This window comes from Neophocaena asiaeorientalis, unplaced genomic scaffold (assembly GCF_003031525.2).
Source record: "Neophocaena asiaeorientalis asiaeorientalis breed wild unplaced genomic scaffold, Neophocaena_asiaeorientalis_V1.1 scaffold171, whole genome shotgun sequence".
Lineage (NCBI taxonomy): Eukaryota > Metazoa > Chordata > Mammalia > Artiodactyla > Phocoenidae > Neophocaena > Neophocaena asiaeorientalis.
In genome coordinates this window covers 12,308,440-12,321,154 of record NW_020174013.1, presented here as the reverse complement: position 1 = coordinate 12,321,154, position 12,715 = coordinate 12,308,440, and positions in this window count along the sequence as shown.

Genomic DNA, 12,715 nt, shown 5'->3' with positions numbered 1-12,715 from the left:
AGCTTACTAAAAGTTTTCCTTCTCTTTCAAAATCTTAACAACAGATTAGGTGAGGTATGATTTTGGGGAAAGTTTCATTTGCCCTGGAACAAATACAACACGCTTTCCTCTCCTGCACTAAACATTGCCAGGGCTGAGGCCTCTGCAATGACTTCAGGAACCCACCTGTTCACGTATATCATCAGGGCTGTAACTGTTTATTTAGATATACCTAATCAGCATGCTCTAGACCAGGATGATAACACTTAAGCTTTAAGAATCTTCTTGACTTTTCTTTACTCTTTTAATTCCACTTCTTTTACTCCTTGAAGGCCACTTACTTAGAGCAACAGAGGCTCACATGTAGACATGGTGACTTAGTTGGGAAGGGGCCAAAGCTGGTAGTGAGCTGTTCCAGAATAGCTGTCATGGGCAGATTATAAAAGGGACTGTGAAATAAAATTCATATTTTATGGCAAGACAAGAAAAATTGAAACATTAATAAAAGTTTTCTCTGCCCTCTGGCCTCCTCGCTCCCTGCTACTGTGGTTTGTGTATCCGCATTATGCATCGACCAAACCTCCCCATCAGCAAAAATACTTGCTCAACAATGAAGAGCAACATTCTCCTAGCATCGATAAGACAACTCTTTAAAAGATAACATTCCTTCTTGACCTTGTGAGGGGTTGCTTAGATCTGGATTGTGTAAATTGTCAATAATATGTCCTTTAATGTACAGCCCTCTGTCTCAAAAAGTTTATGTAACTGTGCCTTCTAACAGGTGGAACAGTTCTCAGAGCTTTCTGAGATGCTCTTCCTGTGTTATAATCCACAAATTTGGCTCAAATAAAATTTTCCATTTCTTTCTTAGATCGACTGATTAATTTTTCGTCGACATATGCTTGGTACAGCTGGCAGGATATCAGAGACACCAGCCAGAGGACACCTGGAGTCTAGCCGAAACTGGCGCTTGGTACCAGCGTGGGCCCACTGAGCCTCACCGGCTTCACGGTACTCCTTTGGTGTTCCCATGAGCTCTTCTGATATTTGGATCTCATTGTTTGGGTGATGATCCTAAAAATTTTATTTGAGCTGGTTTTCACGTAATACTTGGGAGTCTTAAGGGGCACCAGTGCATTTCCTAGGCAGGACCTAGGGGTTCTGGGCAGAGGCCCAGGGAAACAGAGGTGGCTGGGTTTATGTTAAATTTGCCTTAAATCGAAAAAAATGAGCTGATGTATGGTCTGAGCAAAACTTTTGCTAGTGAACCGAGAGACTGAATTATTCAGCTCTGAAGAATCAAGGGCCATTTTGCTCCTTCTGGCCACAAGGTATCCTCAGGCGACTGAGGACCCTGCGCAAGTGTCTGAGAATCAATCCTCATGACATGCAGTGGTCCTATAGGGGAGACCCACCACGACCATTAAGTAAGTACCGCTCAAACCTGAAGGCACGAACAGAAGCTGATACTCTAGCACTTTGGGCACCTCTGATGGTTCTAGGTTCCCGTAGGGAGAAACCAAGCCATGTGAAAGAAGTCGAACCAACCCAAGGGTAACTCCTTGGGGTGCCAGACTCAGAAGCAGCGCACGTGCGATCCACCACACTGTCCTCAGAAAGTCGTTCAGATCATATCTCATATTTGAATTCAGCTATGAAATTGATACTGGGAAATTGTGCCTCAAAGGCCAAACAGCTCCCGTGCAAACAAGTCACCTACGGAAATACAGGCTGGGTTTATGTATGCTTACAAGCACTTAATTGGGAACTAAAGAAAATTGGGCCCTGAAATGGCCGAGGTGGGGTTCTTTTGACATTCCCAAATAATTTTGAGTGTGTAGTTAAAGCCGGTGGTCTTCTGGATCTGTGCCTGCAGGGCCTACTGGAAATAACAGTGGTGGTTTTCTCTTTTCTAACATTAGTATAGCGGGGAAAAGTATATGTAGGGCTATCTCCATGGATCTTTTGAATTTGAGAAACGTCTAAATTGTTAAAATTTTAGACAGCTCACATCTTAAACTAACATACCTATTTTAATTGGTATGTGGCAGCCCCAAAAGGCTTCAAAGAGCCCAAAATAGCCTTATTGAAGGATTTGTTGTAGAAGGCTGATGAAAGAGTAATGATATTAAAAGGTACCTAAAACTTTAACTACTGCTCCCCTCTATCTTTGAGTAGTCTTTGTAATAATCTTCTGAATTGCTTTTCCACTCTAAAGAGACTATTAAGTGGTTACCTTTAGAAAAGGGACCACGTGAGGCTGTAGGCAAGACTCTTCAGATCAAAGGCCTAACTGAGGGCTGTACTAAAGAGTTTCTTAAGTCCAAGGAGGATCCTCAGGAGTATGTGTAAATGGATTACCAAAATGGAAGGCCACCGGTCTGACTAAACTGACTATATAGCCAGTATCTGGAGCCTGATAGGAATGTCTTTTGGTGGGGGCCCTCTCCTCTAAGCTAAATGAGGGAAAGTAAAATATTCCATTATAGGTGAATGGGTGTGTCAGTCCTTTGATACACTGAGGTGGCCACCCAATCCTTTGAGGAAAAAACCAACTCTCCTCGTTTTTACAAATCTACTATTTTACAGGACCAGAGGTGCAGCTCCAGAAATAATCCAAAGCCCACCAATCCTTTCACTACTCCCCAAACTTCCCCTACTTATTTTAAGAGGCTTGTAAGTATTGAGGAAAAGATTTTTTTCTGGCCTTAAGGGAACAGAGTCATCCTAGGAGGAACTTGCTTTTCTCCTCCTATGCCTTTGAGATGCAAATGTTCTACCGGGTCTTCTCTAGGAACCCTTATCTCCACTACCTTTTTAAAATACAAATTTCAGGAAATGGGGTAGGGAATTTGGAACTTGATTTGGCAGAAACAAATCGAAATCTTAAGTGTCTTTTCCATAAATATTTGTAAAAAGGGTTTAGCCATCTAGACAGGTGACCTTCATTGGTTCCATCTGCCAGAAGCCCGACTGGAATCCAGTCTCTTTCGTAACTGATGGGTTTTACATTGTTGCAGTTGATTCATGGCTGAAACCTGCGGATGGGAACTGTGAGGTCTCTGTGTTTGTACAGATCTCTAGGTGTGTTGCAGATGTGCGGTACTGCCAAAATTAATCTGTAAAAGAGCTCTAGTTAATTGGCTTGAAGGAAATTAAGTGCTCATATAAATACTCAAGTACAAAAGAAACTGGCCAAAATGAACTTCAGGTTCACATGATCTGGGAAATATTCAGGACTGAATTAATATCAGGTATTAAAGTTAGCTTAAGCTTGTTGGTTTGATTAACATAGACATGTCTTTAGAGTTATCAGCATTAAGTATAATACTTTTATTGTACCTAGGTTTACTAGAAATCAAAGAAGACCTTCCTATTCCTTGTTATAAAGTCTGTCAGCAAAAAACCCCAATATGACAAAACTTAAAAATAGAGGTAAATGATCTAAGAGCTTTTAGGTAAACTCTTTGGAATATTTGTGTTTTGGGAAAATCTGCTTTAAGGATAGTATCTCTCTAGATTCTGGTAACTTGAAACTAAGTTAAACTACAAGAATTCATTCACTATCCACTATTTGTCCTTTCAACTAGGACAAAATACGGGAGCATTAATTTCTGGGCAGGTCTAAGTTTACCTACTTTTGTCTTATGAGAAACTAAAGATATTTGGGTTCATTTGACATATCTTGTACCACACTGAGGAAAGAAATGCTATGAGAGGGTGTACATCTCTAGAGGTTATGAAATACATTCATAAGTGCCAGCCAAGAAATGCTGGTATGACCGTTTAAGGTTAAGACTTATAAGGCGAAACACTTCAGTATGCAAGGAAAGTAGGGTGTGTATTTTCCATAAAAAAAAAAAAAAGTATGAGTAATGGAAATGCATTTCGTTTAAAAAAAAGTGATTTTTCTCTTAGAGCTGGTTGTTTCTGAATGGAAAGGGAAGTGAGGGACAGATTAATAAGGATACAGAAAGTTATGGAAGATGTGTGGAGGAAGAACACAGAGATTTGCATGTGGTCAGAATTGGCCAAGATAAAACTGAATTTAATTTAGAAAATGAATTTTATGGGTAAAGAAGTCATACAAAACCTGAATTTAGTTTTCTCTCTAAGGAGACAAAGTTTTCTTAAAATACTGAACTTTTGTGTGAGACTGTGTGAGGGTCTTTGCCTTGAAGTGATCTGTGTTTGTCACTGAGGTCCTTTATTGTCATTTGATTAAGCGAATGGGTATTGTTTCACAGTGACTTGTGATTCTATTTGATCAAGTGTTCTAAAACCTCTTGATGTTTTTGATAAACTTCCCAAAGATCGAATTCTAAATGAAGTTCACTTGACCTCTAGCTAACTCTGAGGTTTTACAAAGGGTCCTTGAAACCTCGAAATATTTGTTTTCTCTACATCTCAGGGAGAATATTAACCTCATTAGGCTTATTTGGTATGTTAAGAAGCATTAATAAGTGGTGATAAAACTTCTTAGATTCTATCCTGTGGGTATACATTATTAATGTACACGTTCGAGAAATTATATGAACTCCTAGACTCTGGTATGTCATGGTAAATGGTATCAGTCATAATTTCAGTAATTACCTCAAATGTTTTATGTCACAGCAGCAACCAAGTTTCTTTTCACCTGCATTGTAATCAGCCTTTAACCTTGACTTTTTAAGTCTCTTGTCATTTACAGACAGTTATCATTGTACTCTGATCCTCTCTGCAAAATGCTTCATCTTCAAGAAGATTCATAGCAAGGACTTTTTGACAAGTACAGGTTTCTGATAACTTTCAGGTCATACCACTGAACTGGGTAAGGAATTAAAGAATTCTAATGGAAAACCTGATGGCTTCATAAAACTGTTAACAGAAGATTAAGATCAAGGATTAGTCACATAGGATTATGAAGATGGTTATAATTTTGGGGTTTTGTCTGAAATGTTATTGGTTTTTAATCTGTGTTTTCTAGATATAAGGAAACCTTTAAATTATACTTCTGTAAGTAAAATTTAAACATTTACCTTTTCCCTCTACCTGACCCCTCCAGAATTTGGAAACTCAGGTTCCCAGCAGCTTTCTCAGGTATATAAGGAAGGCCACCTCCTAACAGATGCAGGAATCTCAAGGTATTTTGGGGACCTCGAGAAGAGAAGTATTCACCCCAATCCATCCCCCAAATCTACAGATACCAAAGGCACAATCTATGACACACTTGGTACATTTTTCCTAGCCTTGAGGTTTTAAAGTTTAATCTGAGATTCTTTATGGAAAGTTCCAGCACAGCCAATTTAAAGAGTCTCAATTAACCAGACTGAGCCAACAAATTAGTCTTAATTTGGCTATATTTGGTAGAAATGCAGGTACTTTTAGAGAGAAAAAGATTATGTTTCAGTGACTATTAAGTCCTAGTTTGTTCCTAGTTTGTTCACTGAGGTCTGTATTTAGATGCAATTCCCAGATAACTTTTTGTAAAGTTCAAAAGTTTGTTTCTGAAATTTATCGCAGCAATCTAATTTTGGATGAAAATCAGGTGTGCCAAGACCTGCAACCAGGAGATTATTCATACTGGAAAAGATATCAGGTAAAGAACTGTTTATGGCCACATTGGAAGGGACCTTATCAGGCCTCTCCTGAATGAACTACAACTCCTGTTTCTGACTTCAACTAAGACCAGTATACTACCAGACCAGGACAAGAAGAAGACAACATCTGAAGTACACAGCTGACCCAAGGTTCTACTTTGACAATCGCTCACATTTTTGCTTATGAGCTAAATGTATTTCTTAGGCTCAATCATATGAAAGTTTCAAAAATCAGTCTAATTGCTGGGTTTGTGGCCTATGGCTAGTACTCCCAGGTTGCCTTGGTGGATTTCTCCTCTCCAAGACTCTAAGTGATGGTCCTCAGAAATTGTATTAAAGAAAGAAACTTTACATCATGCAAGCTAATGTTACCACCAATATCACTAAATGAGACCCTGGCCAATTAATGATGTCAGTTTTGAACCTGGCCATAAATACTCCTTTCCATTAGATATTGAATATTGCATAGCTCCTAACTGGACCTAATGGATTTATGGAACAAGTTTATGACCCTAGTTCTCCCCAGGTTGGTTACGAAGATAGATATCGATTTCCCCTGGGCTCAAGGTCACCAAGGGGTAGCCCTGGAAACAGCCCCTGTCAGTCTGTGACGGTAATCTGTAACGTGAGCACTCTGGCACCTATCAGTTTTCCAGGGGTAAGACCACTTGGCCACACTATTTGAAGTGTCAAATTTCTTCTCTGAACAATCCTCTTCCAAGTTTAGTGGAAATAACAGGAAAATGACGTTGTTGCTCCTGACTTTCACACTGTATTTCACCTGCTCACACTCAGATGATGATGTCTAAATGACTTGAAATTAAAGATCACATCTACAGTTGTTTGTTATAAAATAATGGGCATACATAATGCACATGCAAGGAAAACTGGCTTAGGTCCCTTATTGGATAACCTAGACTCGGCTGTCAATCCTTGCTGAACATTCTGCTAGTATAACCCCGACAAAAAGAGAGAACCGGGCTATTGGGCCCCAGCATTGAGAGACATGATGGACCCTAGAGCAGGCAAGCAGCCGCTTTGACTTTAAGGGGCCAAATATTTGATCACCTAGTGCTTTCTATTGAAAGATTAATGATTAACAGGGGGACTGTGAAATGAAATCCCTACTTTATGGCAAGACAAGAAATACTCAAAATTTTCTCTGCCCTTGGGCCTCCTCTCTCCCCCCTACTATGCATTGTATATCCGCATTGACCAAACGTCCCCCCATCAGCAAACCTACCTGCTCAACCACAAAGAGCAACATTCTCCTAGCATCAACAAGACAGACAGCTCCTTAAAAGATAGCATTCCTTGACTTTGTAAGGGACCACTTAGATCTGAAGTATGTAAACTGTTAATAGTACGTCACTTAATGTGTAGCCCTCTGTCTCAAAAAGCTTGTATTACTGTACCTTGACTTCTAACGGGCAGAAGAGTTATCAGAGCTTTCTGAGATGCTCTTCCTGGGTTATAATCTTCAAATTGGCCTCAAATAAAATTTTCCATTTCTTTCTTACATCAACTAATTTTTTTGTTGACAGGACCCATACCTTCCAGGTAATTGTATCTATTTTTATAGCCATAGGCTCAGGTGCTCTGAGCTTACGTATGTGAGCTCTGTCAATGACCTAAATGCTTTAATCTACACCATGGCTTTGTATTATATTCAGTGTGATAGTAACAGAGAGAGGGAAGAAAGGGCACTAACATATATATCCAGTACCTACTATGTGCAAGGCACAGTGTTAGGTACTTTAAATAGATTTTTAAAAAGATTAATCTACCCAGAAGCTCTACGAAAAAGTTAAGTGAGGAGTCCACAATCATATGGCAAATCAACTGCTAGACCCAGAATTCATATTCAGGTCTATCGGAATCTTTTGTCTCCATGACACTGTCACTATTTATTAGATAACATCTAATAAATGCCAGGAGAGAGAGTACAAGGCATTCATAACTGTCAGTTATAAATATGTCTCTTAACTGTTATTTATAAATCAATTAGGTCAATTTTTTTTCTAACTCAAGTGCCATTTTTAAGGCACTGGAGAGTACACAGTTTGAAAAATTCTACCATGTTTTTAACATATCACAATTATTAATTTTATAACTTTTTAAATCCTGGGATTTATAAAAATCATTTTTCTTAAACCTTGATACATTTATACTAAATTCTTCACTACACTGGGTGGTGTAATTTATGAGTTTCAGGGCACATTTTGACATACTTTAGCTGTACAAATGTCCTCTGGATATAGATAGGTAAACAGATAGTTTTACACATCCAATTAAAATGATATACTTCTCTCTTCCTGGGTATATTTAATGTAATTTTATATGTAACATGCATCTTCAAAGTCTCTCTGAAATTCACTTGTGCATTTAAATTTCCTATAGGGTGAGTTTGATAGAAGCAAGCCATAAGTAATATTTTGAAGCAAATTTACCGATAGAAGAATTCTGTGACTGTGGAAAAATGATTATATTTTGTTCGGTGTAACAAACAAAAATGTAACTGAGCTGTCCTCTGACCAGCAGATTTGAATTTCATCTCACTTTGTGAGAAGAAAATTTAACTTTCTTCAGAATGCTGTCTGTGGATATTTTTCTCATACTTATAAACTAACATTTTGAAGTGCAAAAACTAGAATGGACTGCTATGGACTGAATTGTATTTCCCCCTCCCCCAATTCGTATGTTGAAGCCCTAATGTGACTATATTTGGAGCTAAGGCCTACAAGTAATGAAGGTTAAATAAGATAATAAGGGTGGGATCCTGATCCAATAGGATTATTGTCCTTACGAAAAGAGCCAACAAAGAGCACTGTCTCTCTCCACCACGTGAGGTCTCAGTGAGGAGGCTGCCATCTATAAGCCTGTAAGAGAGTTCTCACCAGAAGCCAATTACGCTGGTACCCTCATCTCAGACTTCCAGCCTCCAGAACTATGCTCAAATTAATTTTTGTTGTTTAAGCCACTAGTCTGTGGTATTTGGTTATGACAGCCTGGGCAGACTAAGACAAGGACTTTAAAAACATCTGTCTCCAAAACTTTTGTACCAACAGCAATCCAGTTTGGTTTCAGGTGAAAAAGAAATCACAGAGATGACAGATGGGTAGATTGATTGATCTATATATATCAATGGATCAATCAATAGATGATAGACAGATGATCACATTTCATTAAGGGCACAGATGAGAGCTTTAGTGACTTTGGAAATTTCTGAATGTCATGATACCAAATGTGAACCTATCCCAAGTTATTGACCAAGATACAAGCTCAGAAGTTACTCTCAAGTATTTGATGGAGAATGTATCAACAGCTCACATTCTCCACAGAGGCCATGATGTCAAATGAAAATAAATAGTGTTTTCAGGAATTTAATGACCTATCGAATTGGCAAAGGCCCTGAGGTACAACCACAGACCTTTTAAAAGGGGTTACTTAAACTGCCAGTGGTGCCTAACCTGGAAGTCACTATTGTTTTTAGAATTTGTAAACATACGGAAAGTAAAAAAGTAATTACCTGTTTTTGTGCTGCAGAGTGAAAGGGCAGAAGTCACAGGAAATGATGGCTGTGGTGTGCAGGACTGACAATATTGCTGAAAACAGGTTGAGTATGCAGGAGATAAGAGATTCTTTGTAATCAACTCTCCGGATCCTATAAAAAATAATATCAGTGTTATGTCAATATATATGATGGGTCCCAATAATGAAACTACATATATTGGACAAAGAGGAAAGTTAATAATCACCGGTCTTGGGCCTCAACTTATTTACCAACAATCTATACTAAATGGTTCCACTGGAAAGCTTCTTAAATGATAATAACGGGGTGCAGTATCCCCAAGGATGGGAGAAGTTTTTACAACTCTAAGTTGGTTGATATATTCATGTAATTATCAAATATTGGTGACTGTGCATTTGATGTATAGTATATGACAATGTGAGCGTATTATTTCTTTTTTATTTAGGCAGTTCTGAAAACAACCCATAAACAGCTTCCCCCAAGTCTCCTCTTTATTATCATCCATCATGCTTAGCTACTTTAATTTGACATTAGCTACGTCTTGATGCCAAGGAGTGCATGGATAATTCCACACTGACATTGCTAATTTCTAGAATGTAACCACAATGTTTGACGTGATGCAGTTAGGCAGTAATCAAAAGCATATTTTCTGTGCTCCCTCATAAAACCTCAGTGGATATAGGGTTTTTTGTACGTGATTATTTTTAGCCCATCAAAGGTGGGAAAAGATAAGTGAATTCTCTAAAAAAACAAACAAAAGCACACAAGTTAGAAAAATTTGGCAACACTCTCATTCATCAACAGGTATGAAGTGCCTATATGTGCCAGCAACTGGGTTTTCCATATTCAGTTCAATTTATAAGAACTGCACACCTGATCCACTACAGACACTGTTTGTGAATATTATCTAAAACAAACCTGCTCAAAATTCAACTAACCCCACATCCCTTGCTTATTCGCTCCCTCTCTCTCTCAATATAAAAGACAGAATGATGGAATAATCAGAAGAACCGCAGACCTTTAGATCATTTCTGGCTTATAGTGGAAAAAAACGATGGCTTAGGGACTGTATATATAGCCTGTCACTCGCCAGGTGCATGATCTCTGACAAGTCACTTAACTTCTGATAAAAACGAAACAATACCCTGCTTAAGTAATTCACAGGCTGCGTTGAGAGTCATATGTGATAACATGTAAATATGCTTTGAAAGCTATCAAATGCTTAATAAATGTTGAATATCCTTATTTGGAAAAGTATTAAAATGAGTATCAAGTTTGTATAAAGGTGTCTGTATATGTCACAGATGGTTATAAATAAATATGTATAGCATATATATAATACAAATATGGCAATTTCCAATTTTACTCAAAGGGATTTTAACATTCTTAAATTTCTACCAATTTGAGGTTTTCAATAAATAGAGTTGTGATGAATCGTGTTTCTATTTAATTAAAGGTTAACAGGTAGTTCTTCTGTATTACTATAATAATCTTATATAGCATGAAGTATTATCAATAAGTTGTATGAACCTTCTTTTCTTTCTCTAAATTGACAGAGTAAAACAGATGTGTATCTGCATTAAGGAATTCACAACGTGAGCAGAGAAAATGGGAGTATATGAAAACTGTTCATTGTATTAAAGTGTGTGTGCTGAAGGCCAATATTTCTGCAGAAATTCAGGAAAGGAATCATTCAATACGGGTGGGAGTAACTGAGAAATCTTCATTAAGAAGAGGTGAGGAGTTGGGATTTAATGCACAGAGTGTGGGGACAGAGCAGGTTAAGGAAAACAAGAAGACTCCGGAAGGTCAGTGTAAAAGTGTTATGACTCATGCTTTGAAAGGAGAAGAAAGGATCAAACCAAGTTCCCATAAGATTTCATAGGGACAGGGGATTAAGAGGTAAAACCCATTACGTGTAAAATAAATAAGCTATAAGGATCTATTGTACAGCACAGGAATCTAGCCAATATTTTACAGTAACTGTAAATGGAGTATAACATTTAAAAATTGAGTCACTATGTTGTACACATGAAACATATAATATTATAAGTCAGTCAAGCTATACCTCAAAATTAAAAAAATAGATTTAACAGAGGCAGTACTTCCCAACTACTGGTTTTCCTTCCCACTGGCCTCTTTGCTCTTAGTCAAACTCACAAAATATACCCCGCTTCAGGGCCTCTTGACATGTTTCTTCAGCTTGGAAAAATTTTCTCCTAGTAATTTCCATGCCTTTCCTCCTTATTATGTTCACACCTTGGCACTTTATCTAAGAGGCCTTCTCTGACAACCCTATCTAAAATTAGCACCACCCACAGCATTAATCACCATGTGATATTATAACATACTCCTATTTGTCCTACTTCTCAATCAGTAGATGGACTCTATGACAGCAGACAACTGGCCTGCTTAATTTACTGTGATGAGAGGGAAGCCTGGAGATGGTAGACAGTAGACAGGCGGAAATGTGGAACTGAGAGTTGGGAATGAAGCCAGGACTAGGATGTAAGTAAAGAAGTCATTTGCATAGGAGAAAGTAGTGAAACTATGAAAGGTAAGGTATCTGAAAGAATTATAGGTTGTTGAGAGCCATTCCAACTTTCTGAACATTCATTCCATGAGGGATTGAATAGTCATTTGATGATAAATAGTCCTAAAGGTTCTTGGAGTCATCATTCTGAACATCAATTCCAATCATCAATGCTCTAGGTAAAATAAGTACAGGAGAAAGAGTTTAGTATGTACTGAGCCCAGGATATAGGAGGTTGCTCTTGTTCACCAAATACTGAACGAGGGGAGAGCAGCCAAGATGGGAGAGTAGAAAGACCCTGAGCTCACCTCCTCTCAGGAGCACAACAAAATCACAGCTACCCGCAGAACCACCACCAATGAAAAAGATGGAACCTACAAGAAAAGACCTTCTACAACTAAAGACATAAAGAAGAAAAGAGGGGTGGTCTTTCAGTATAAGAGTGAAGGGACTTCACTCTCAAAGGGCACACAAAAAATCTCACATGCACTGGGACCCAGGGCAAAAGCAGTAATTGGATAGGAGCCTGGGCCAGACCTACCTGCTGGTCTTGGAGGGTCTCCTGGAAAGGTGGGGGGTGGCTGGGGCTCACCATGGGGACGTAGACACTGGTGGCAGCAATATTTGGAAACATTTTACTCCATGAACACTGCTGTTGGTGGCTGCCATCTTAACTCATTAGCTCCAAGACCTGGCCACACCCAACAGCCTACAGGCACTAGTGCTGGGATGTCTCAGGCCAAACAACTAACTGGTCAGGGACAGAGCCCCACGCATCTGCAGACAAGCTACCTAAAGACTTCCTCAACCCACAGCCACATCTAGACAGCCTCTGAGATGGCCTGGCCCAGCTACACCAACCAGTGGGTGGATACCGGCCCTTCCCTCCAGGTAGCCTTCACAAGCCTCTGGACCAGCCTCACCCACCAGGGGGCAAACACTGGATACAAGAAACTACAATGTGCAGCCTGGGGACCTAGCCCACCACAGCAGGCTTAGACCCTACCCTGGGGCCAGCTGGGCACTGGCCTTATCCACTAGCAGGCCAACGCAAGCTTCGGGACACACCGGACCCCATACCCAACTATGGCA